The following is a 24,760-nucleotide window of genomic DNA, read 5'->3' as shown; positions in this document are numbered from 1 at the left end:
TATGGGTTCATAGGTCTGTTATGTTATGTAAGGCAATGTGATGAGCTTTTATTATCAATTTATTTGGTCGGTTAAATTGTTAGGTTCCTTAGTTTGAGTGATTAGTAGCATAGTTTGTTCTTTTTTTCACTCAAGTTAAATTCTTGTAAAGGGACATACTGGCCACCATAAAGGATGTCTCATTTTTTACTAAGCCATAAATTACCTATTATACTCTGGCTTGCAAGCTACTGACACTAGCTTAAAAGTTATAATGGCCTAAAAGTTATAATAGTAGCCACCGGCTTTAAACCCAGGTCCCACCCAGATAATCTTACCAATTCTCCTATATCTTTAAAAAGTAATTTGTTAAATCTCCTTTTAATACTATTTTAGTATCTTTTAGTGATTCCTCCATTGGCTCATATTGGTTCACATATGCGTGGCAGGGTATTTATATCAATGTAATAGTCATAATAGGTCATTGGTGTCAATTTATGTGTTTTGTCATGTTAGATATTCTTAATATTGTTACGTTTGGGTGGGCTGACCATTTTCTCTTATATATATATAAAATTAAGTTTGTGCCTGGTCGGAAATTTTACAAAATGATCCCCTTCTTGTAAGTCCCTATGACTGACATTGTCAAATGGCACTTTTATAGGACTACCTATTATGTCAAAATTTAGTACATTCGTGTAGGTATAGATTCTACAAAAATTGTTGAGCAAAAAACAAAATTTGCAACAAACATGCTTCAATTACTATTTTCTTCCTTTGTTGCTGGCCAGTTGAGATCTGGGCACTGACCACCTTGTCTCCAATTCGCATTGTTGTTGTCACTATGTCTGGTATTCAAGAGTTGTATTTGTTCTCGCAGTTCCACGATCTGGCTGCCTCTGTTTCGTCCTCATGTCTGGCTAACTTTTAGTGAAGGGTTGAATCTTCTCCGTCGCCTGGACGTTGATCGCCATTTGCTCCTTGAGCTTCAGGTTAGTCACAATCAAGTCTACTGGGAGAGCATCCAATTTCTTCATCAACTGGTTGACCTTGTCATTGCAACTGCAATTGGCATGCCAGACCCAACTGTTATTGCTTGCTGAGCCTACTGGGCCTCTCCACATTGTGATTTCTTTTTTCTTCGAAGTGTCACGCAATTGTGCCCCCTCCCGATTCCGTTCTCCCTGTTGTTATGTATATAATCAGAAACTATGGGCCACAGAACCTTGAAGAGACAAAGAGTTTTTTCCCAAGCCACCTACTGAACGATCAACCCAGGGACTCAAAACATTGCCAGAACAACAACTTGGCTGTGCTGATTTGCAAGGATTTGAGGCATAAAAGCTAGTGAACAAAAGTTTATACCTACTTCAAATGCCCCCAACATAATTATGGAAATGTAACTAGGGTCAATCTTTATAATATAATTCAAATGTACTATCGATGTATTTATTATATGTGAAATTTTGAACTATTGCAACAACTGGAAATTATTCTTTTAACTGAATATTATAATGTGCAATTTATTTGCTATTACGACAAACAATGAATAAAATCACAACTGCAATTTTCAACAAAAATAAAAAATGCACTACGGAAATAATTATGGAACTGAGAAAATAGAGCGCACACACAATAAAAACGACATTGTTGTTTTTGGACAAAAGTCCCCAGAAAAACCCAATGTGGGAAAATCAGTGCAACAAATGAGGGTTTTATTATTATAATGCAATAGTGAAAATTTGAATACAATCTGGATGCCAATCTGGTTATCCTCAACAAATAATCTGGCCAAAATTATTAGAGAGAATTTTCTCTCTCTCCATGAGCAATCTCGGCATAACTTGCCTCAGAAAAACTGGCCCTCAAGGACCCTTGCGCAGGCCCCTATGTAGTGCTTGCGCAAACCCTCACACACATAGCTTGAATCTGCCTTTGATCAAGTCGTTTTGCCTGCTTCTGCGACTGGAAGTGATCCTCCGACCCTCTGGAAAATTTTCATGGCCTCCAGCAACTGAATCGATCCCCTGCTCAGCCAAATCGAACCGTCTCACTGACGCTGCCTGCATAGTCCCTGCACAACCTCTAGTGGAATGACTTGGCCTCTTTGTTGTTGTCTCTCTGGAACTGGAAACTCCTCCGTAATTATTGTCTCTGCTCCCTCTTTGTCTTTGCGTCCATTTTGGCTTGAACATTTATTCCCTGCTTGACCTCTGGAGCTGAATATCTCTATCTGCCAAGGAACTTGACTTCTCAAGTGTGTTCTCCATCCACCCATCGAGTTGCTCTCATAATCTCTCGCTAGTGAACCAACGAACATGATTAGATCTCCTTCAACGGTTAAGATCATCTCAAACTCGATCCATGTGAGTTTCTAGAGAAATCTCACCTTTCTCAATGAATTGTTGTTAATTAATCACTTTTCTTAAGTTAGACTTAGGAAATATTTAATTATTGATCAATGAACTTAATTGAGCCATCTCTAGGTGTTTTCTCTTGAAACTTTTTCTGGGTTTTGGAGATCTTGTGTTCCTTAGACTCTTTGACCAAAATCGAGACTAGAACACTCCCCTGATGCTACAAAATTAACACTCCCTCTTAGCGAGGAAGATGTTCTCTCACTGTTTCATAATATCCTCCCATACACATTGTTGATGTCTGACAATTGTAACAATCTGCCACTACCCACCAAGCCACTGTGCAACTCCGATTCATTTGCCACTTTGAGCTGAACCAACCTGCATCTGCGTTGCAAGTTGACACTGCACTATACCACCTGTACTGCTGCCAACTCTGCTTTGCACTGCAACTGATCTAATGCTGCTGCTGTTGCTACAACTGAGAAATCTGGATCAATTGTCTCTCCAATGGCTCTGCAACCGTCTCCTGTCTCTTTGACTGCTACTAGCCTTTGCTCTGTCCATTGAGTAACTGTCTGCACTGCAATTGTTCTACACTCCTCAGCATTTGACTGCAATTGTCCCCCAAGAACTGATTGCTCCATGTTGATACTAATCCAACTGCTACTGAATACTTTGGGCCCCTATAGCAAGTGTAATGATGCATGAGGAAACACTTGTCTGATGTTATCATCCTTGGACCTTCCCTAAAAAACTCTACAACTCTGGTGACTAAAGTTCAATGTCACCCCACTTCTTTTATGGAGGTATAGCTGTGTACAATGTGAATTCATCGTCCAACTTGGAAGAAAAATTATCGACCTCTGTCGAAGCTATTGCCTGCTCCTTCTTCTCCTTCGTATCCTTCTTCCTCTTTGGAAATTGGGTATTGTAGTGACAGAACTCACCACACCTGAAGCACTTGATCTTCAACAAATCTTTCTTCTTCTTTTCTCCTCCCTGTGAGCTTTGTCCTTGATTAGGACCTTTCTTTTCCTTCCCCTTCGATGCAAGGGCTACATTCTCCTCTTCCTTCATACCCTTCGGTCTTTTGCTGTTGTTCCCCCTGATATTGCTCTCAATCAGAGCAAGCCTCATCTCCTCCTGCATAAAATTTATCCATAACCAATCCCATCCCATTAAATTATCTCGTCCAGTAATGCCTTAAACGAAGGTAGCCCACTCCGGGGTGAAACCATTGAGAGTTGTACACACTAACTCACTCTCTTGAGCTGCTTCTCCAACTGTGGCAAGCTCATCTTGGACACTCCGAATTTTGGTGAGATAAGGAGTGACCCCTTCACCCTTATGCATCTTGGTGGTCCTCAACTTCTCCTTCAAAAACATCTTCTAGTTATCGGAAGGATTCTGGAAAAGCGTAGCAACTGCATCCCACATTTCTTTGGTCGTATTCTTGGCCGCTAAGTGTGAGACTATATGATCCTGAACACCATCAAGGATCAATCGCTTCGCCTTGGCCATCTCCTTATTGTAATTCTCTAGTTGCTGTGGGTCTGTAGGTACGACTACAACTCTCTCTGCATACGTCTTTAGACCATGCTCATCTAGTAGGAAAGACATTATGGCTTTCCAGATACAATAATTTGAGGCTCCATCTAGCCTATCCTGATCTCGAAGTCCTACTGAGGCCATTTTTTTTCAAAACTCACAACTGGAAAATAAACAGGAATCTCCTCCCATTCCTGCTTGGCTGCTCGCTCTGCTTGATCCAAATTTAAACAGGAATGCAACAAATTATAGATATAACCATAAATGCAGAGATGCAATAGAAATAACACTTCATTTCATTAATATCAAATATTGAAATACGCTTACAAACAGAATGGAAATAAGACTAGCTCGAGTGATGGTAGCTTATCTCTGAAAAAGAGATGTGGCAGCTACATGCCTCTGAACTCAGTTACAATGAGGCTCAAGGGCCTTTTTATTATTGAACAATAATAGAAAACCCTAAACATCTAAAACCCTAACCCGAGGAGATGTAACACCAAGAGTTTATGGGCCATGTAAGGGTTAGTTGGGCATCCAATTGCTAGGGTCGTAACTTGGTCATATTATCTTCGTTTGACGCGTATGATACCTCGTTGGAAAGATATCTCTGAGGGCTACAACAATCAATATGATTGCCATAGCAATCATCGAATAATTGGCCAAAAAAATGTCGTTGAGGGCTTCAAAACGGCTCCGGAAGTTCAGGATCCGAAAAACTGCCAAAAATAGTAAACTGTGCTACAATTAAGGAAACTGAAAAACTGAAAGAAACAATGGTGAGGGTCCAAGTGGAATAGGCGGGTGGCCACCAATATCCACTTGGATCAGTCCTCCCCCCTTAGGAAGCAATGGTCCCCATTGTGTTGAGTTCCTCCATGAGATGAGGAAACTTCTGCTGAACTTGGTCCCTGGTGAGCCATTTGCCTTGGTGAAGGAGTTGGCTTGCTTTGACAACTCGATATAGCTGTATCTTATGTTGCCAAGTGTTCTTGATCTGCGTGTCCATGATCTAATCAATTGTGGCCTGTTTAATGCAGTCCGGGTTGAGCTCTGTGGGTGTGAGCTGTTCTATAATGTCAGATGTGTCCAACATTGGTGGACAGTATGGCCGAAGGCGATCTACATTGAACATTGGGTGCAAGCCAAGGAATGGGGGAATGCTGTGCTCCAAAGCATTGTTTCCCACAACCTTGCTAATGGTGTAAGGACCATATCGGAGTGGTCTAAGCTTCCGATGGGCTCTTGTAAGGCATTCTTTTGTGTAAATGCAACCAAACTTTTTCACCCACCTGAAACTTGTGTGGCACCCGATGTTGATCATGTCGCTGCTTGTACTTGGCATTTTCCACAATGGAGCGACGATATATCGGCCCGTTGGGTAGAGGTGCTCCGGGAGTCAGATTGAACGAATGCTTGACCTGATAGTGCAACGGTACCCCTATGGGTGAGGAGAAGATGTCCCTGTATTCTTTCATGACCATATCCACCTGCTTCTGCTGCGTGGAGGAACCCTTCCTAGGGGCCATGGATGTGGCTACGATCTTCCCCTTACTTTGAGAGTGAACCAGAAAGAAAACTAATTTCCTAGTCTGGGAGATGATCTTACTGCATTTCTTAGTAAAGATCAAAGAGGTGGCAGTAAGTGGGGTTACCTCCGGTATCCTGTATAACGTATTACCCAAAGAAATAATCACAGAGCGAGGTCTAGACTCATATACAACATGTCGCTTCCACAAGTATGGTTGTCCTAATAATACATCACAAATGTTGAGAGGAGCAACATCACACAATACCTCATCTGTGAAGGGCTTGATGCTGTAGGGAAGGCGACACTGCTGGCTGACTTGGAGATCTCGTCCTTGGTGAAGCCACCCGATGCTGTATGACTACGGGTGTGGTATGGTCAGCAGGCCTAGCTGCTTCACAACCTATGCTGAAATGAGGTTCTTTTGGTTGCCACTGTCGACAATGAATTGCAACGGCGAACCCTTCACCCACATTTGTGAGTGGAAAAGACACTCCCCCTCCTCTGGATCTTCAGGCTCATTCTTCTAGATCTTGGCGGTGGCAACAATGGCGCTGGGCTCCGCATCAATAATCTGCTTCCCTTTGTCATTACCCTTGTCGGGTTTTGACTTAAGGTCGGAACATGCATTTGATTCTGAAGCCTTCAACTCAGCCACCAACGACTGCTTGGTCTGACATTCACTTGTGTTGTGAGTGGGGCTCTTATGGAACTCACACCACTTTCCTGTGTCCTTCTTTGACTTCGTGGTGGTGTTCTTTTCTTGCAGCTTGATGGGTTGTCTTGGGTCACCTCACCTTGGCTTTGTCCTTTGTTCTTCGGATTTGCAGATCCAAAGTCTCGCTTCTTTTGTTTAAACTTCTGCTTGATCTTGACAGCGTATCGGTACGCCGTGCCAAGCGAGGAGATGTCTAGGAACTCCATCTTGTCTTGGATGTACCTGTGTAGGTAGCCGCGGTATTTGAGTACCAAATGCCGCTTAGAATCCTTGATACCCAACTTTGTGTGAAGGGTATGAAAAATATTGGTAAACTCTGGCATGTCTTGGTCCCTTCCCTGTCGCAGCGTGGTCCACTTTATGTATTTATCCTCATAGCTTCCGACAGGGTAGTACTGCTCCTTGATGGCATCCCGTAATGAATTCCAAGTGGGTGCGGAGTGAGGCCGTATTGTCATCCTTCTGTTCGCAGTAGGTTTCCCACTAGTCCTTGACGTGGGGGGCAGCTTTGAGAAGTGCAAAAGTGATCTTTTCCCGGCTGGAAAAATCATGAACAGAAAAATATCCTTCTAGCAGATTTAACCATTTATCTACGACATCCACATCTATCTGACCCTCAAATATGGGAATGTCAAAGTTAACTTGTACCTTAAAAGGTGTGGCGCTTCCAAAGTAGCTGCTGGAAGTAGATGTGTCACCCCTGGGTAGCCGCAGAAGTATTTGGGCAAAGTTGTCGATCATTGCGTTCCTTTGTCGCTCGAGGGCTTCTTCGAGCAAGATTTTAATAGGATCTCCTACCCCCTCGTCTTTCTTTTCATCTGCCGTGAGAGACCATCGGGATTTGTGAGGCTGGCCTTGCAAAGGTTCGACTAGTTCAAGCCCTAACTCCTTATATCCCGACCTTGTTGGGGACATGCAAAGAAAAACAGAGAAAGAGCAGACCGCTCTGATACCATTGATCCAGATTTAAATAAGAATGCAACAAATTACAGATATAACCATAAATACAAAGATGCAGCAGAAATAACACTTCATTTCATTAATATCAAATACTGAAATATGCTTACAAACATAATGGAAATAAGACTAGCTTAGGCGATGGTAGCTTATCTCTGAGAAGATATGTGGCGGCTACATGCCTCTGAACTCAGTTACAATGAGGCTCAAGGGCCTTTTTATTATTGAACAATAAGAGAAAACCCTAAACAACCAAAACCCTAACCCGAGGAGATGTAACACCAAGAGTTTATGGGTCCTGTTGGGGTTAGTTGGGCAGCCAACTTCCCAGGGTCGTAACTTGGTCATATTATCTCCATTTGGCGTGCATGGTACCTCGTTGGAAAGATCTCTCCGAGGAATACAACTGAACACGTAATTTCAGTGAAATCCCAAAAGGAATATTGCCAAAAAAACGTTGTTTAGGGCCTCAAAACAGCTCCGGAAGTTTAGGACCCGAAAAACTGCCAAAAATAGTAAACTATGCTACAATTAAGGAAACTGAAAAACTAAAAGAAACAATGGTGAGGGTCCAAGTGGAATAGGCGGGTGGCCACCAATATCCACCTGGATCACTGCTACTTGCACTTCCTCTTGGAATAATTAGTTATGCTTGTTGCTACTGCCACTTGCTATTGGAACTCATGGATTTTGTCCAAAAAACTGAATCTGGAAACCCTCTGAGAAAAATCCTCTATGTGCGCTTTTCTCATCTATTTGACACTCAGATGCTAGTGCAAATATTGCGCCCAAATCTGCTCAATGAATTCTTTGGTCCGCTCACTGAAACTGCTTCTCGGCAAAACCACTGCCTATTGGAACTACTATTGGGCTTATTTGAACTTTTCCTGCACTTGCGACTAGAAATCGAACCCTTGCCCAACAATTCACATTGCCTGGCTAGACCTCTGCGTAGACCCATAAATTTTGCTCAGAGACTCCCTCTGAAGTTGCAAAATTTCTCCTCGTCATTGAGGCACTGATCTGTGTTTAAATTCACTCTGATACCATGTGAAATTTTCAACTATTGCAACAATTGGAAATTATTCTTCTAACTGAATATTATTATGTGCAGTTTATTTGCTATTTCGATAAACAACGAATAAAATCACAACTGCAATTTTCACCCAAAATAAAAAATGTACTGCGGAAGTAATTATGGAACTGAGAAAATATAGCGCACACACAATAAAAACGACATTGTTGCTTTTGGACAAAAGTCCCTGGAAAAAGCCAAAAAATTATTAGAGAGAATTTTCTCTCTCCACGAGTAATCTCGATACGACCTGCCTCAGAAAAACTGGCCCTCAATAACCCTTGCGCAGTGCTTGTGCAGACCCTCACACACACGGTCTGAATTTTCCTCTGATCAAGTCGTTTTGTCTGCTGCTGCTACTGGAAGCGATCCTCCAGCCCTTTGGAAAATTTTCCCGACCTTTGACAACATAATCAATCCCCAACTCAGCCAAATTGAACTGCCTCACTGAAGCTGCATGCGTAGTCCCAGCCTCTAGTGGAATAACTTGGCCTCTTTGTTGTTGCCTCCTTGGAACTAGAAACTTATCCGGAATTACTCTCTGCTCCCTCTCTGTCTCTGCGTCCCTTCTGGCTCGAACTTTTCTTCTCTGCTCAACCTTTGCAGCTGGATAGCTCGATCTGCTAAGGAACTCGGCCTCTCAAGTGTGTTCTCCATCTATCCATTGAGTTTCTCTTATAATCTCTCAGTGGTGAACCAATGACCATGATTAGATCCCCATCAATGGCTAAGATCATCTCAAACTCGATCCATGTGAGTTTCTAGAGAATTCTCACCTTTCTCAATTAATTGTTGTTAATTAATCACTTTTCCTAAGTTAGACTTAGGAAATATTTAATTATTGATCAATTAACTTAATTGAGCCATCTCTAGGTGTTTTCTCCTGAAACTTTTTCTGGGTTTTGGAGATCTTGTGTTCCTTAGCCTCTCTGACCAAAGTCGAGACTAGAACACTTGTCCGATGCTACAAAACTAACATTATATCCATTTATTATATTCATTATTGTTATTTTATTTCTAGTCAAAGCATGTTCTTCATGCTTATAGGGTCAATTGAATCAAAATAATATTTATTAGGAGTCAAAGAAATGTAATTGAGTCAAAGTTCCATATGGACTTCTTGTGAGAAAAGGAAAATTATTTTTGTCTTGAGTCAAAGAGTCAAAATGTCATCCACAAGACCAAGTTGGCCCTAGAGGCAACTGTTCGACCTTCCTGGATGTGTATATATATAGTCAACTCGACCACTTTGGAGACCAATTAATCACTTATCATCATCATCAATTTCTGTGCCAAGAAAAGATAAACCAACAAAGTCAAAAGAGAGAGAAGAGAAGTCAAAGGAGGGAAAATTTTTGGGTTTATAGCTTGTTTTTTCTCACATGTGCAAAGGTACTAGAGCAACTCTACAAAAAATTACAGGTTTGAAATTTTTCATTTGACGAGATTTGAGAAGGTTGACCAATGTTGACTTTGACTTGTTTGGAGGTAACTTGGAGGAGGGTTGACTTGGGTTCTTTATGGTAGTCTTGGTCTTGGTCCTGGGTCTTGGATATCTCACTTCGATCTGATCCTTTAAGAAGAGTACTGTCTGGGTTTTCTCCCTTATGGGGTTTGCCCAGGCTTGGAGCCCAATTTCTTGTGTCCTTTATGTTGAGAAATCGAGAGGCTTACGATTAGATTAGAATTATCTTTACATGATAATTACTTGTGATTTTGTTGGTATTTTTATTATTATGTTTTTTCTTTCTTTCATTAAGCAATTACCATAATAAAAACATGAAGATCACAAAAGACTAAAGAATACAAGATAAAAACCCAGAAAATTCTCTTCTTATAGAATTCGATCAAAGTGAGATATCCAAGACCCATGACCACAGAAAAATACCAGCCTTCTAGATGCCAAGTCAAACCCTTCTTTTGCACAGTAAATCCATCAACAACAAGAGACCAACAACAAATCTTCAAGAAGAGATATGATGAGGCAAATCTTCTACAAACCCTTCTTCAATTTCAGACTTTGGCCCTACTTTGCGAAATTTAAGAACTAATTAAATGAATTATGTGTCTCCGAATGAGCTCAAATCATCCTCTACTTATATTGTCCATAGGGGTGCGAATAGACGTGTCCTTTGGGGCAGAGCCAACTCCAACTTGGCATCTATAGGGCCTTTTGACCCAAATTACATATTTCAAAATTCTTTTTTCTTTTTCTTTACAATAGGTCCAAGTAGGACTTTGACTCTTTGACTTAACAAATCCTAGAAGTATGAAGAACATGCTTATCTAATAAAATAATAATTTCTTGAGCATGAAACCCATGCTTGAAAAATATTTATTTCTTTTTCTTCTTTTTTCTTTTTACATAGAACATACAATGACATAAGTACAAAAATAATTATGAAGACCAAACCTAGTTACATTTTCTAACACTCCCTCTTAACTAGGGAGGTATTCATAATTCCATAACTAGTACAAGGATACTTCTCAAATTGAAATATTCTCATAAGAAGAGTCAAATTGATAAGCCATCTTTAAGCATCAACATCATAACCAACATTGTCAAATAAAAACATAGAAAGGCCTTAACTTGACAAGCTCTAACTCTCCACAAGACTAGAGCACAATGTTGGGAGGCATACATATGGACACCTTAGCCTCTCAAGGCACATACCCCATCCAGATGTTCACAAGGTATGTCCTTTTAGGACTATTCTTATCTTGGATTCCCAATCCTCAAAGAATATCAGTCCTCTTCGACCACTCTTATCTTGGATACCTTGTAAGATCCTCAAAGAGTGTCGGTCCACGAGACTACTTCCTATCTTGGATTCCCAATCCTTAAGGAGTACCAGTCCCAGATACACTATATGTATGATGGTTAGTCCTAGCCTAGTGCATGACACATATGGAGAATATGGTGTCCACCATCACTCCCTCTCAATCAGGGAGGAGGTCCTTACTCCTCAAACATGGAGGAGATTTCTTACTCCCTCTCAATCAGGGAGACATCATCACAATCCTTAGTTGGTCTCATACTTCATCAATACATCAACTACTTGTTCTTCCGTGGAGATCTTAGTGGTAGCTGCAAGGGCTCCTATCTCGCAATACCTCATGTTTGGGCTTTGACCTTCTTTCACTTTTCATGACAGGGTTTCTCAGCTCCTAATATCATCAATTTCGACCTTTCTGGATTTCATCAATCATCATGCAACTTTATCATCAACTAGTTCATCTATCTTCTTCAAGGAGTCGAGATTCCTCACAATTGCTAGCACATGTCTTCTTCTTTCATAACAGAGTTATGCCTTAACTTTCCAATATCAATTATGTTCTCATGCTTATCTAAGCCATCAAAAGTGCTATCCACACAATCCATGTGTTCCATGATCAAACCACGCAGTTGTAGGTACAACATCATTTAACAAACTTTCCTTCCAGCCTCTTCACACGCTATAGCAATATGTCCTACCAGGGAGCCAAGTCATATCCCAAGATTATTAATATCAGAGTTGCCAAATTATGATATCCTCTAGTCAGAGTGTCATGTCAAATTTTGCTACTTGCTCCCTTTGAAGTCAACATTCTTTTACATGTTCTATCTTCATGTTGCAACAAGGTTTGGCTTCAACTTTCAATCATCAATGTGTTCCTGGAATGAACTCATCAGCTGGAAGCTTCAATATTATCAAGGTCTTTTCAACTCTTTTCAACTCCCTCTTTCCACCATACTCATCATTATCAAGAAGTTATCATCAAGCACGAATCTTGCTTCACTTTGTTCCTCCATCCTTCTCATCTTGCTTCTACCATTTTGATAGCCTTCATTATGTGCTTGCAATCATTAGCAAGTACAACCAAGCAAAATATACAAAGACAAGAGCATGATGTCAATTCTGTCAATCAGGGTTTCCATGTTTTCTAAAAAATGTACTTCTATGGTTCTAGACACAAACCTAAGATATTCTTTGATCTAACCCTTATTAGGGTTTTTACTTTTAGTGGAAACACCAAGTCCTAGGGTTTTGGCTTCAAGCCCTAGGATTTATCTTAATCCAACTTTTGCTAGGGTATTATCATACGATAGAATCATTCTCTCAAAATTCTTTTATGCTAGGGTTTCAAGATATATTAATATTAAAGAACTCTTAGCTTGCAAACCTTAGATACCATTTCCCAAGAACTAAGGATTTCTTAGAGGGAATAATTAGGGTTAGGGGTTTCGCTCCTAGGGCTTATTCAATTTGAACTAGGGTACATAAACACTAAATACCAAGAGACTTTAAGACTTCACAATTTTGCAAGGCCTACAAACCCTAGATTCTCAAGATGTAAAGGAACAATTGCAAAACCCTAGAAAAACTTAACCCATAACATGAAATGCACATAAAAATTTGTACATACCTTTGTGATCTTTACCATATCTGTTTTCCATTATTGCCTCTTTCTGCAATAAGGTTGATGTCACGGTCTTTAAGTCATATCATCATGGTCACTTTCTAATTTATTGCTAATCAGGGTCGCTGTTCTTTTTCTCAATAATGTTGTCAACACAATCACTTGTTATGCATCATTGGTTACTGTCATTATGTAAATTTTCAACATTTCTATACGATCGAGTCATACAACAAGCCATAACAAGATTTTGAGAAATGTCGATATGAGCTATTGAAGTATATTAATATTATTGCTTCGTCAAATTTATTGGTAGGTCAACTTTATTGATATATCCTCTGTTTATGAATTTGGAATGAAGATAATGTCGCAACTTCTCATACTTGTGCTTCCCACAAGATGAACTTTTGGTCATCTGTTACAAAACTAGAATTAATTTCAGACTTTTTCTTATAACACATAGAGAGTATGGGTTCGAGTTTGATGTAGATGCTTCTCGTATCTTCAATTTATAGTCTCGGTCTTTTCTTTTTCATATGTCACATACTTCTTAGCCTTAACTTTGCAAGGTCACTGTTAAGTGTTGTCATATATGCCATTAATGCCGTAGAGTATATGATGCCACGACTCGTAGGTTTCATGTCACAGTTCTGGAGCCTTAATTTTGTGAATGCTTACCAATGTAATGTCACTTGTAATGTAATATCAATCAAAGTCATGATGCCACAAAGATAGGTAAGCTATTGTCAAGAGATCAATTGCGGGCCAGAGTATACAAGCCACAGGAGAGAACGAGTATTTTCAGAATGTGTTCCAATAAGTCAATGAGCCGTATAGAGATCAACAAGCATACCATCGTGCCACAAAAATGAGTGGGAGTATTGTGTGGGCTATGCATATCAAACTAATCATTGGGTAATGTCAAGCAAGCCATGGTGGAGTCATCTGGTACAAAGGTGTAGTAATAGCACAACAAATAGGTTTAAGAACTACTGTAATCAAGTCACTTTGAGCCATTGTCATTGATTGTGATTCATACTGAGTAAGAGTGATCATAAATATCCATGATGCCACTCTAAATGCGAGCTTTTGAGGATTATATCAACAAACTAACACAACTGTCATCTCCATCGAAAAACAAATAATGCGAATGACCACAAAAAAATACCAGCCTTTTAGATGCCAAGTCAAACCCTCCTTCTGCACAATAAATCCATCAACAACAAGAGACCAACTACAAATCTTCAACAAGAGATATGATGAGGCAAATCTTCCACAAACCCTTCTTCAATTTTAGACTTTGTCTCTCCTTTTTCTGTGAAATTTCAAAACTAATCAAGAGAATTGTGTGTCTCCAAATGAGCTCAAATCATCTTCTATTGTCCAAAGGGGTGTGAATAGACATGTCCTTCGGTGTAGGGCCAACTTGATAGGTATGCCAACTTGGCATCTAGAGGGGTTTTTGACCCAAATTACATATTCAAAATTCCTTTTTCCTTTTTCTTTATTATAGGTCCAATTAGGACTTTGACACTTTGACTCAACAAATCCTAGAAGCATGAAGAACATGCTTATCTAATAAAATAATAATTTTTTGAGCATGAAATCCATGCTTGAAAAATAATTTTTTCTTTTTCTTCTTTTTGCTTTTTACATAGAACATACAATGACATAAGTACAAAAATAATTATGAAGACCGAACCTAGTTACATTTTCTAACACTTTGTCTCTTTGTGATCTTCATGTTTTGTACATGTTAGTAATTGCTTGATGAAGAGAATATAAATTTAATAAGAAGCCAACAAACATTCACAAGTAATTATCAAGTTAAGAGAAATCAATCCTAATCTACTAGCATCTTGGTTTCTCAACATGGTATCAGAGCTAAGGTGAAGGGAGGGTAGCTTGAAGATCACTTTTTGTTGGCATATTTGAAGATACTTCTACAACAATTATCTCACTCTCAAGACACACTTGCAACAGTTACATTTGAGGACACTTATTGCAACAATTATACTTGAAGATATTCTTTTTATTAAAGGGAAAATAGAAGAAGATCCAAAGGTCATCATCTTTGTAGCAGTCATCACTCACTTTTGAAGAAGACAATTGTAGCAACAATCTCTCTCTTTTGACATTATTGAAGGCTTTTGGAAACGTTGTCAAGCTCTTGCTCATTCATCACATATCATTGAAGAAGTCATTATAGCAGCTTGAAGACATTACTGTAGCAGCGTCCTTGAAGATATCACTATAGCAACACCAATCAAGAATATCTTTGAAGACTCTTGGAAGCATCATCAACTTTCTTGAAGCACTCTTATAACGACCTCATCTTCGTTGACAAGTAAGTACTTTACTATACTCTATGTCTCAACCTCCTAGTGAAATGGCATCTATTTGTAAGGAAGACAACAAATTTAATGGGGCCTCTAATTTCAAGGTTTCGAAAAAGAGAATTGATTTGGTTCTCATAGAGAATGAAGTCATGGATTTCGTTCTAGGCAAAGTTCCAATACCAGACGAGAGCAATGCTCAAGAAGTGGCCAAACATAATAAGGGAGAAGTTAGGGCTCAAAGGATTCTCTTTGAGTCTATCAAAGACCATCTTATCTCCTTTGTTTCAGATTTAACCACATCCAAAGAAGTCTGACAAATTGGTCAAATTATATTCCGTCAATACCATAGGTCATCAAATTTCTATAAGGACTCAACTCTATAGAACAATGATATCAAAAGATGAAGATGTAGCCTCATACCTTATGAAAGTCTCAAAGTTAAAGGATCAACTTCAAGGGCTTGGAGAAATCATATTAGATTCTGAATTAATCACTTCTGTACTCAATTCTCTACCTCTAGATTGGAATGGTTTTGTAAGTAGCATTTATTCAAGAAAAGATACTCCAACATTTGAAGAACTTTGGGCTCTATGTGTTCTAGAAGAAGCAAGGTTGAAAGCCAAGGACGACACCGAACCCAATAATGAAAATGCTCAAGCTTTTGCTGCTAGATCAAGGAAGAGGTTTGGAAGATTTGGAAGATTTAGACCAGTGTTGCACTAATCACGATTTTTTAAATTTCGCGATATAATCGACCGATAAAAATGATTTTTTTTTTGCCTGATTTTTAAGAAAAAATCGCGATTTTCATGGAAAAATCGCTATTTTTTTTGGAAAAATATATATATATATATATATATATATATATATATATATATATATATATATTTTTTTTTTTTTATGAGGAGGAGGAGGTGACCCAAGCTACCCCTGTCACCAATAGAGGACGTGGTCTACCTCTTGTAGCTCCTAGTTCTTCAGCTTCTAGAGCACAACAAAGTCTACTACCAACTCCACCAACATCTACATCTAGAGGGGCAAAGGAAATCAGTAGTATTAGACTTTAGTTATTTGGTTCATTTCATTGTATATGACATTATGATTCATGATATGAGATACATTATTATATTTTTTGTTGATATTTTGAGGCTGAGTTGGGAGTCATGAGTCAAGACTTACTATTCAGGACATGATTCACTGTTATGTGTGGTGTGGCACTAGAATGATATTAAACATCTTATATATTAGTTCTTTTATCATATTTATGTGTCAATGTATTTATTTTATGTTGTAGATGCTTTAGATATTAAAAAAATTGAAAAAAATGAATATTTTTGTATGTTACGATTTTTTCCCGATTTTTACCAATTTTTTCCCTGCGCCGATTTAATCCCGATAACAATTAGTGCAACATTGATTTAGACCTCATAATAATAAAAACAACAACAACAACAACAAGCCACATGGAAACCGAGACATGTGTAAAGTGCAATGCTTTAGTTGCAACGAATATGGACATTATAAAAGGGATTGCCCCAAGGACCCTAAGAACAAGAAAAATAACAAGAGGAAAGAGAGAAGTGAAACACATATTGCAGAAGATGAAGAAGCCGAAAATAAACCTAAGGTTGAAGACAACAAGGACCTTTACTATTAAAGAAGTTGGCAAATACCAAGTTTGCAAGCAGTTTGTTTTCATTTTTTAAGAAGATGGTAGTTAGAGTAGCAGTTACATTTACATTTGTGTAGAAAATTCTTGGGATTCACAAATTATAGTCATTGAAGAAGCATATAGCATTGGAAGAAATAGAGTCTATATAAAATTCTAGAAGAAATACACAGTTGCAGTTACATGAGAAGGATGGAAGTTTCTCTTGAAATTCGCAAGTTTGAAGTCATGAAGGAAGCATATAGTTTAGAAGAGTTTGGGTCATCAAAAGTTGTCTACACATTGTTCCACAATCAAAAGTATTCTACAGTCACCATATCAGTTGAAAATGTTAATTTCATCATGAATATTTAGAAACAATCATTTAGTAAGCAAGGACTACAAGATTTACAATAGAAGCAGAACAATAGCAGAGTCAAGGTCATTATGCAGCATTATAGAAGTCTCTCCAACATGATATTTTGTTTCAAGCATCAACCTAGTGATACTACCAGAGTTTAACATTTGAATGGAAGAATCAAAGAAACATAGCAGAAGTCTATTCTATAAGAAGAGCAAACAACTTATCAATATGCATTGAAGAACAATCTAGAAGCAGCATGGAAGCATAAATGAGGTTACTCTTATCAAAGGAGGAATCTCATCATTCTACATTTCATGGACATCATCTTCAAAGAAGTCTAAAGAAGCAGCTTGATCAAAGAAGTCAATTAAATAACAGCATGGAAGGAAGAAGTACACTTACTCTAGAGGAAGTTTTAATAAAATACCGTGCAATCAACTATCTCAAAAGGAGACATATCTTCAGAGGGAGTTAAAGGAAGAACATGATGCATATAGGTCAGAAATATACTTGGGCAGAAAGTCAATAGCAAAGGCATGATATATCTTGGTCAGAAAGTTGAAAAGGAAAGTCAAATCATTAAGACTCTCCTAGATGATTGTTTGACATATGACAAACATTATTTGCCTTGGTCTAGCAACAGAACACATCATCTTTTGTTGACACTATTGTTGGTCATTATTCAATATAACTTCCTGAAAGAATGTGAAGCTAGGAAGTGCGAAGGAAGTAATGATTGATCTAAGAGGGAGTCAGCAACAGGAGTTGACATGAAGAATCCTACAACTTGACTTGAGATTATATATTGATTGTTTGCAACTCTGCTAATTAGGAATGATATCAATAATGTTTGGGATATGGTATGGCTTCCTGGAAGAATATATATAGTAGAAGTATGAACACTATAGAGGCAGAAAAAGACAAGCTTATGATCAAAAGGGACAAGATGACAAATCGATGACAACACCCTTTAGCAAGAAGTTGAAGAACTCTGATATTGTACCAACAACTGATTGGTTGATAAGACTGATGACAATCGAAATACTATTGATGATTGGGAGCTGATATGATTTCTTGGAAGAGCGTGAAGCATAATTCTATACAAAGAAAGATGTAAAAGCTTGTGTAATCAGCTGTAAAGAAAGTTTGGCTCCATAAGGCATTTGATAAACTACTTGATGCAGGAAAATTGACAGAGAACCAGGAAGGTCGAAGTGCTTTATGATTTATAGCATGTTGAAGTCGCAATGCTGCAGTATGTCTCCATTGATGAAGCAGATAGTTGATGTGTTGATGATGTTCTTTTCTATGGAAAGGAATAGGACAAGCTTAGGCTTGTGAATGTCTCCCTGGTTGAGAGGGAAAGGGAGTGAGGGTGGATAATGGTGACTGTATTCTCCTTGTGTCATGTACTATGGCCAGGACTAATAGCTGTAAGCGTAGTAAAGGCACGAACGAGAATGGTGGATTGGATAAGCATTTGGGACCAATAGTCTTTGAGGATTTGTATCCAAGATAAGAATAGCCTTGAGGACCGATATTCTTTGAGGATGTGTATCCAAGATAAGAATAGTCCTATGAGGGTGAACATCCGGATGGGGTATGTGCTTAGAGAGGCGATGGTGTCCAAATTTATGCTTCCAAGCATTGTGCTTTGATCTAGTGGAGAGATAGAGCTTGTTAGTCAAGGCCTTGCTGTTTTTGACAAGGCTTGTTATGATGATGCTTATCAATCTAATCCCTTCTTATGATAATATTTCAACTTGAGAGTATCTTGTTGTGTCATTATGAATGCCTCCCTAGTTAAGAGGGAGTGTTGGAAATGTATCTAGTCTCAGTGTTCATAATGTAATTTAAATATACTATTGATGTTTTATGATATTCATCATTATTATTTTATTTCTAGTCAAAGCACGTTCTTCATGCTTATAGGATCACTTGAATCAAAAGAAAACTTATTATGAGTAAAAGAAATGTAATTGATTCAACGCCCCAGGACTTCTTGTAAGAAAAGGAAAATTATTTTTGTCTCGAGTTTGAGTCAAAATGTCATCCACAAGACCAAGTTGACCCTCCTTGGACAAGTCAGCCCTAGGGGCAGCTATTCGACCCCCTGGACGTGTATATATAGGGTCAACTAGACCACTTTGGAGACCAATCGATCACTCATCATCATCATCGATTTTTGTGCCAAGAAAAGAAGAAAAATTAGCGAAGTCAAAAGAGAGAAGAAAAGTCAAAGGAGGGAGAAGAATCGGGTTTATAGCTTGTTTATGTTCACAGTGAAGGTAATGGGGCAACTTTGCGAAAAATTACAGGTCCGAACTTCAGATCCGAATTGTAGGTCCAAAATTTTTGATTTGACTAGATTTGAAAAGGTTTGACCAAGGTTGACATTGTTGACTTTGACTTTGTTATAGGTGACTTGGAGGAGGGTTGACTTGGGGTCTTTGTGGTAGTCTTGGTCATGGTCTTGGGTCTTGGATATCTCACTTTGATTTGATTCTATAAGAAGAGGATTGTTTGGGTTTTCCCCCTTGTGGGGTTTTGCCTTGTCTTGGAGCCTAATTTCTTGTGTCGTTTGTCTCTTTGTGATCTTCATTTTTGTACATTTTGCTAATTCGTTGATGAAGAGAATATTAAATTTAATAAGAAACCAACAAAACATTCATAAGTAATTATCAAGTTAAAAGAAATCAATCCTAATCTGCTAGCATCTTGGTTTCTCAACACATAATCTATGCTTGGCATGACTAGTCTCGTCTGCCCCAGAATTTTCCACAGGATGTCTTTCCAACGGCCGAACCTAGACCCAATTAGAGTATGCCCCTCCACGTTTTGCTAAACTCTCAGGAATCAGGAACTGCTCGGACTCCAACCAAATTTTAGATGCCTTGCCATTCCACAATTTGCTGAAGGAGGCTGAATTAACTATGAGATGGGGTCTCACAATTGTAAATAGAGATTCACTTGCCTGGCATCTGTGTGTACTCCATGAAATTTTCCAGAGCCTGCGATGCTCTCTCACTAGATAGAAAATGAAATTGGAAAATCCTCTCAGCCTCTGGGTCTATTACTCCATAGTTTTATGCACTCACCTCTCAATCCCACATGCAAGCTAAGTTATGGTACCATCACTCCTCATAATAGCTAGTCTACGACCTGTAATCAACACATGAAGCAGTTGTCCTTCTCAATGCTTGTACTGTGGTCTTTGTAGTGTACTTCTTTGTTGTAATGGGTACATGATTACCTCATCGACATGCTTCAAATATATTTAGGGTGCCACGACAACAATCAGGCCCCCTTCCCTGTTTTTCATATTATTCCCTCTATTCATTATAATCTGGCATGGATATACCATTTGATAATAATCTGTTTTTGGATATAGGGCACGAATCTGGTCATTTTCATGTTGAGGGCTTTGGGATTATGGTAGGTTCCACCACCTTAGCTTTCCATTGGTTTCTAATTGCCTAGCCTGGAGCTGACACGCTTGATTGACACTTTGATCAGCTTCTATATTTTGGCTTCTTAAGATATGGAATTTTTTTTTGGTGGAAATTCGTCAAGAAGTCCTTTTATTTGTTTCAAGAGGTTCTCCAAGGATTTGTCTCTTGCCCAGGTTCCTTTGTTTAAATGTTGAATAGTAATGAGTGAATCCCCCAAGATGGTGATATTGGTCACTTGTATAGTTTTGGCCTCGAGCAACCCTTGCAATAGGCCATGCATTTTTGCTTGGTTATTGGTCATATGTCCCAAATCCCATGCATACCTTTTTACCAATTTTCCATTGGGGCTGAACAAAACCCCTTCCCCTCTTGCCACCCCTATGTTTAGGACAATTAAAACATATCTAGTTCATCGTTAATCATCATAAATGAATATACACTCACATACCTAATGAGTTTTCATGTCTAAGGCAAGGAATACCTAATTTGGGTCAAGGTGCTCCTGATTATCATTGCAAGACAAGTGGTGTGTGTCATCTCTTTAAAAGCAGTCTTTCTACTATTTTATATATATATTTTTTATTATTTATAACATTTTGTGTTATAACTTTGAACACTGCTATCATATTTCAGGGCATTTCATGATATATATGTTATATTAGACTTATCATACTTTAAATTAATTCCATGTTCCATTTTGCATGAGTTGGGACTTAACAGAATGCCTAAACGACATTCAAAATATAAATCCCTAATAAACATGGAGTTAGGTTTGAGCTTCCAACTTAGTTACTCAAAATCATATAAATTTTTCTTTATTAACTTTGCTATTCCGGAGGGATCCACTTTGCAAACTTCAATTTTAATTTTTCCATTTTTCAAAGTGCCATATTCAGTATGTCCATAGTGTGTTCTGCATAGTCCATTGTCCAACTTTGCAGTACAATTTATGTAAGTTTGTCCTTATTTTGCAAATCATCAGTGCCATTTCAAGGTTGTTTAATGTTTTTACACATTAGAAATGGGTTTGAATAATCCCCCAGTAAGATGAAATGACATGCTAAAATTTTATTATTCAAAAAGACACCCTCTGCATGACATTGTTTGAGTAGCTCACGGTCTTGCAACTGAAGAATTACGATTCATTATATAAATACTAAAGAAAGGAAGATGTTACTAGTGAAATTTGAACCATGTTGCTGAGTAACTCACTTTTTGTTGAAGAATGTAACTAGTATCAGACTTTATAATTGTACTTGAGTCATGATGTAATATATTTATCAAAAGAAAGAAAAATAAATTTTATTATTAAATAAATTGACTTATTAAAGCATATGTTTCATGCTTGGGTCAATTGTTTTTAGGTCAAAGTCTCCATTGAAGACTTCTAGGGTTTATGTCTAGTGTTCTTGTCCATATCACAATGTAAAGAACCCTTCTTGAGAATTATTTGTCAAGAAAGAAAATTATTTCAATGTAAATTAGGTCAATTAGGCCTCCTCCGCCAAGTCAACCTCAAGGGAATTTGTCGTTGATGCAGTATTGATGCAATATTGAAGCAGTGTTGATGCAGTATTGTTGCAGTTGATCTTTGAAGGTTGGAAGAACAATTTGAGGGCTGACTTGGTGGAGGAGGAAGGTCTGTTGGTCAATCTCATCTTGAATTACCGAAAGAAGTGTTCTTGATTGGGTTTTCCCCTATATAGGGGTTTTTCCCTCGCTGTGCGCTTACATCTGATGTCCTTGACCTTCGTGTTTTGGTTTTGGTGTTGCTTGATGAACTAAGATAAAAAAAAGAACACAAGAAATATTATAATAATAATTCAAAGAAATCACAAGTAATTATCAACAAGAGAAAATCTTTCTGCCTTTCCGATTTTCTAACATGGTATCAGAGCTAAGGTGAAGAAGAAGGAAAAAGGCAGGTCAAAGATCTATTAAGGAAAAAGAGATCAAAGAAAGGTCATTAAGGAAAAGGATCATATAAAGAGACAAGCCTACTATCTACAGGAACTATGACAAACTCAATGAAGGGAGAAAACAAATTAGAAGGAGCCTCCAACTATAGGGCTTGGAAAAAGAGGATAGACCTCATTCTCGAAAAGAACAAAGTTTTGGATCTCGTTAAAGGAAAAGTCAAGAAGCCTACTGATGAATCAAGTGATGCAGAGAAAGCAAAGTTTAGAGAAATCAAAATCGTGGCTATGAACCTAATAGTGGATGGAGTTAAGGATAACCTAATTCCATACATATCCAACATAAATTTCACTCAAGAAATGTATGAGGCTCTCTCCAAGTTATTCACAATCAAGAACATTGGTCAAATAACAAGCCTCAAGAATGAACTAAGAACTGTTAAGATGACAAATGATGATACCATTTCATCATATTTTATAAGGATATCCAGAATCAAAGATGAACTCCAAGCAATAGATGAAGTTGTCCCAGAAAAGGAGCTCGTAATCACTGTCCTTCTAAGACTACCAAAATCTTGGAGTGCCTTTTCATCAGGACTTAATAGTTGGAAGGATACTCCAACATTTGAACAAATGTGGAATGCATGTAGTCAAGAGGAAGACGGAATATCGTTAATAAACAACGAGGAGGAGGAAGAAGAAAACACCTCGAATGCATATTTCGCTCATCGCAAGAAGAACGAAACCTTCAAGAAGTTCAAAGGACTAAAGAAGAAAGTGGACCTATCCAAGATTGAATGTTACAACTGTCACAAGACGGGACACTACAAAAGACATTGTGTAGAGAATCTGTTGTAGTGGCTACAACCACCCTCCAAAATTTTGCCTTAGCCTGTTTTGGAGCCTCCCTACCAACCTTACACAACAATTTGTCTTTCTTCGTCAAGTACTCAAGCTTCAAGTGTTTTCCTCGCACAAAGGCAACCCGTCGATCACAGTTGATCCATTTCCCTCACAGGCTGCTCCCTCGGACTTGGTCCAGCTGCAAGCTTAGCAACTTCCCCTTGAAAATTGCACATTTCTGGAGGGCAACCAACCTTCCCTCTAGGAATTGCGCAATCCTCTCTGACAAGCCTGCTAGGCTCTAGGATTGTGCAATCTTGCCAGCCAACCCTCCCAGTAGGATTTGCGCAAATTTTCCCTGCAGTAGGTTGTTCAGCCCAGGATTTGCGCAAATTTGGGCAGCAGTCTGCTGCTTTGCCTAGAAATTGCGCAAATCTCCTGGGCAGCCAACCTAGCTCCCAACCAGAAATGCACATTTTTCTCCAGCAGTCGAGCAGTCTCTTGCATGCGCAACTGAGTTGACCGGTTCCCTCCGGGACTGAGCAAAACGGACTTGCATTCATGGGTTTCTTCTTCCAAGGCAACATGCAAAGGCATCCCTTGTTTCAGGGATCTATGTTTAGCAGTTGGAGGTTACATGCAAGGAGCAATTTCGAAAACTCCCACCAAGTGTCGCTTCCCCTAGATTCGTGGCATGCATGTCACAACCTCGATGTTATCAAAACTCATCAATTGGACGTTGCAGAGCTCATTCCTCACATCAACCTTGCAGCTCTGACATCCCGTATCACATCTAGGAGTGGTCGGCACATTCAGCTCAGCTGTTTTGGGGTAAGCCCGCTTCCCATGCCTTGTGCTACATTTCTGTCGCTTTTTTGTGTTTTTGCTTATAGGAGTACTGTTTGCTTGATTTCTTTGAACGCTTGCTGTCGTTTACATATATTCTAGCTTGTCCTAGCTCTGTTTCAATTTTCGTTGCTATCTCACTGCTGTCGCATGCATGAAACTGTTTTGCACGGATGTTCGCCCAATTGGCGAATGACCTCACCCACATGCATGTTGATCTATTTGCTCAAACTTCCATTCATGTTTTGCATGCACTGTTTCACTTCTGCTATCACTTAGTGTCGCCATGCATTTCATCGACTTGCTTTCAGTTTCCCGTCGGCGAGTCGGGCCAACCTTGGCCTGGTCTCTGCCTTCACCAAGGTTGCATTGCGCAATCTGGAGAAGGAAGGCTCACCTTCCTCTCCAGATTTGCGCATTCTGGCCCAGCACTGGCCTCTTGGACTGAATTGCGCATTTCTGGAGGTCAGTGGTTGCTTGGCCCAAAAATTTGCGCAAATCTGTCCTTGGGCCAGTAGTCTTTCCCAGCTGGAATTGCGCATTGCGTAATCCTAGCAGCCAACTGCCCAACTGGATTGCGCATTTTGCAGATCCAGTAGCCAGTCCAGCCTCCTAGTTAGTCCAGACTGCCTTTTGCGCAGTTCTGGCAGCCAGTCACTCAACCTCCCAGTGAAATTTGCGCAATCTTGCTCATCAGTTCCCCAGGTATGTGTTGTGTCCTTCCCGGATTTGCTTTGTTTTCACTGACATATTTCTTGCCATGCATGCTGCTTGTTTCCAGATCTTTTA

General features: G+C 39.0%; 1 protein-coding gene across 1 annotated transcript in view; it reads left to right on the top strand.

Annotated features, from left to right (window-relative positions):
* FAP1 (Chalcone-flavanone isomerase family protein) overlaps positions 1–24,760 on the top strand; it is a 93,294-nt gene that overhangs the window by 1,784 nt on the left and 66,750 nt on the right. The gene's annotated exons all lie outside the window — the stretch shown is intronic.

Source organism: Pinus tabuliformis, chromosome 9 (genome assembly GCF_031772625.1).
Source record: "Pinus tabuliformis cultivar Carrire ecotype Pingquan chromosome 9, CPIR1, whole genome shotgun sequence".
Taxonomy (NCBI): Eukaryota; Viridiplantae; Streptophyta; class Pinopsida; order Pinales; family Pinaceae; genus Pinus; species Pinus tabuliformis.
The sequence above is the reverse complement of the archived record's forward strand: the minus strand, read 5'-3'. Positions and strand labels throughout refer to the sequence as shown.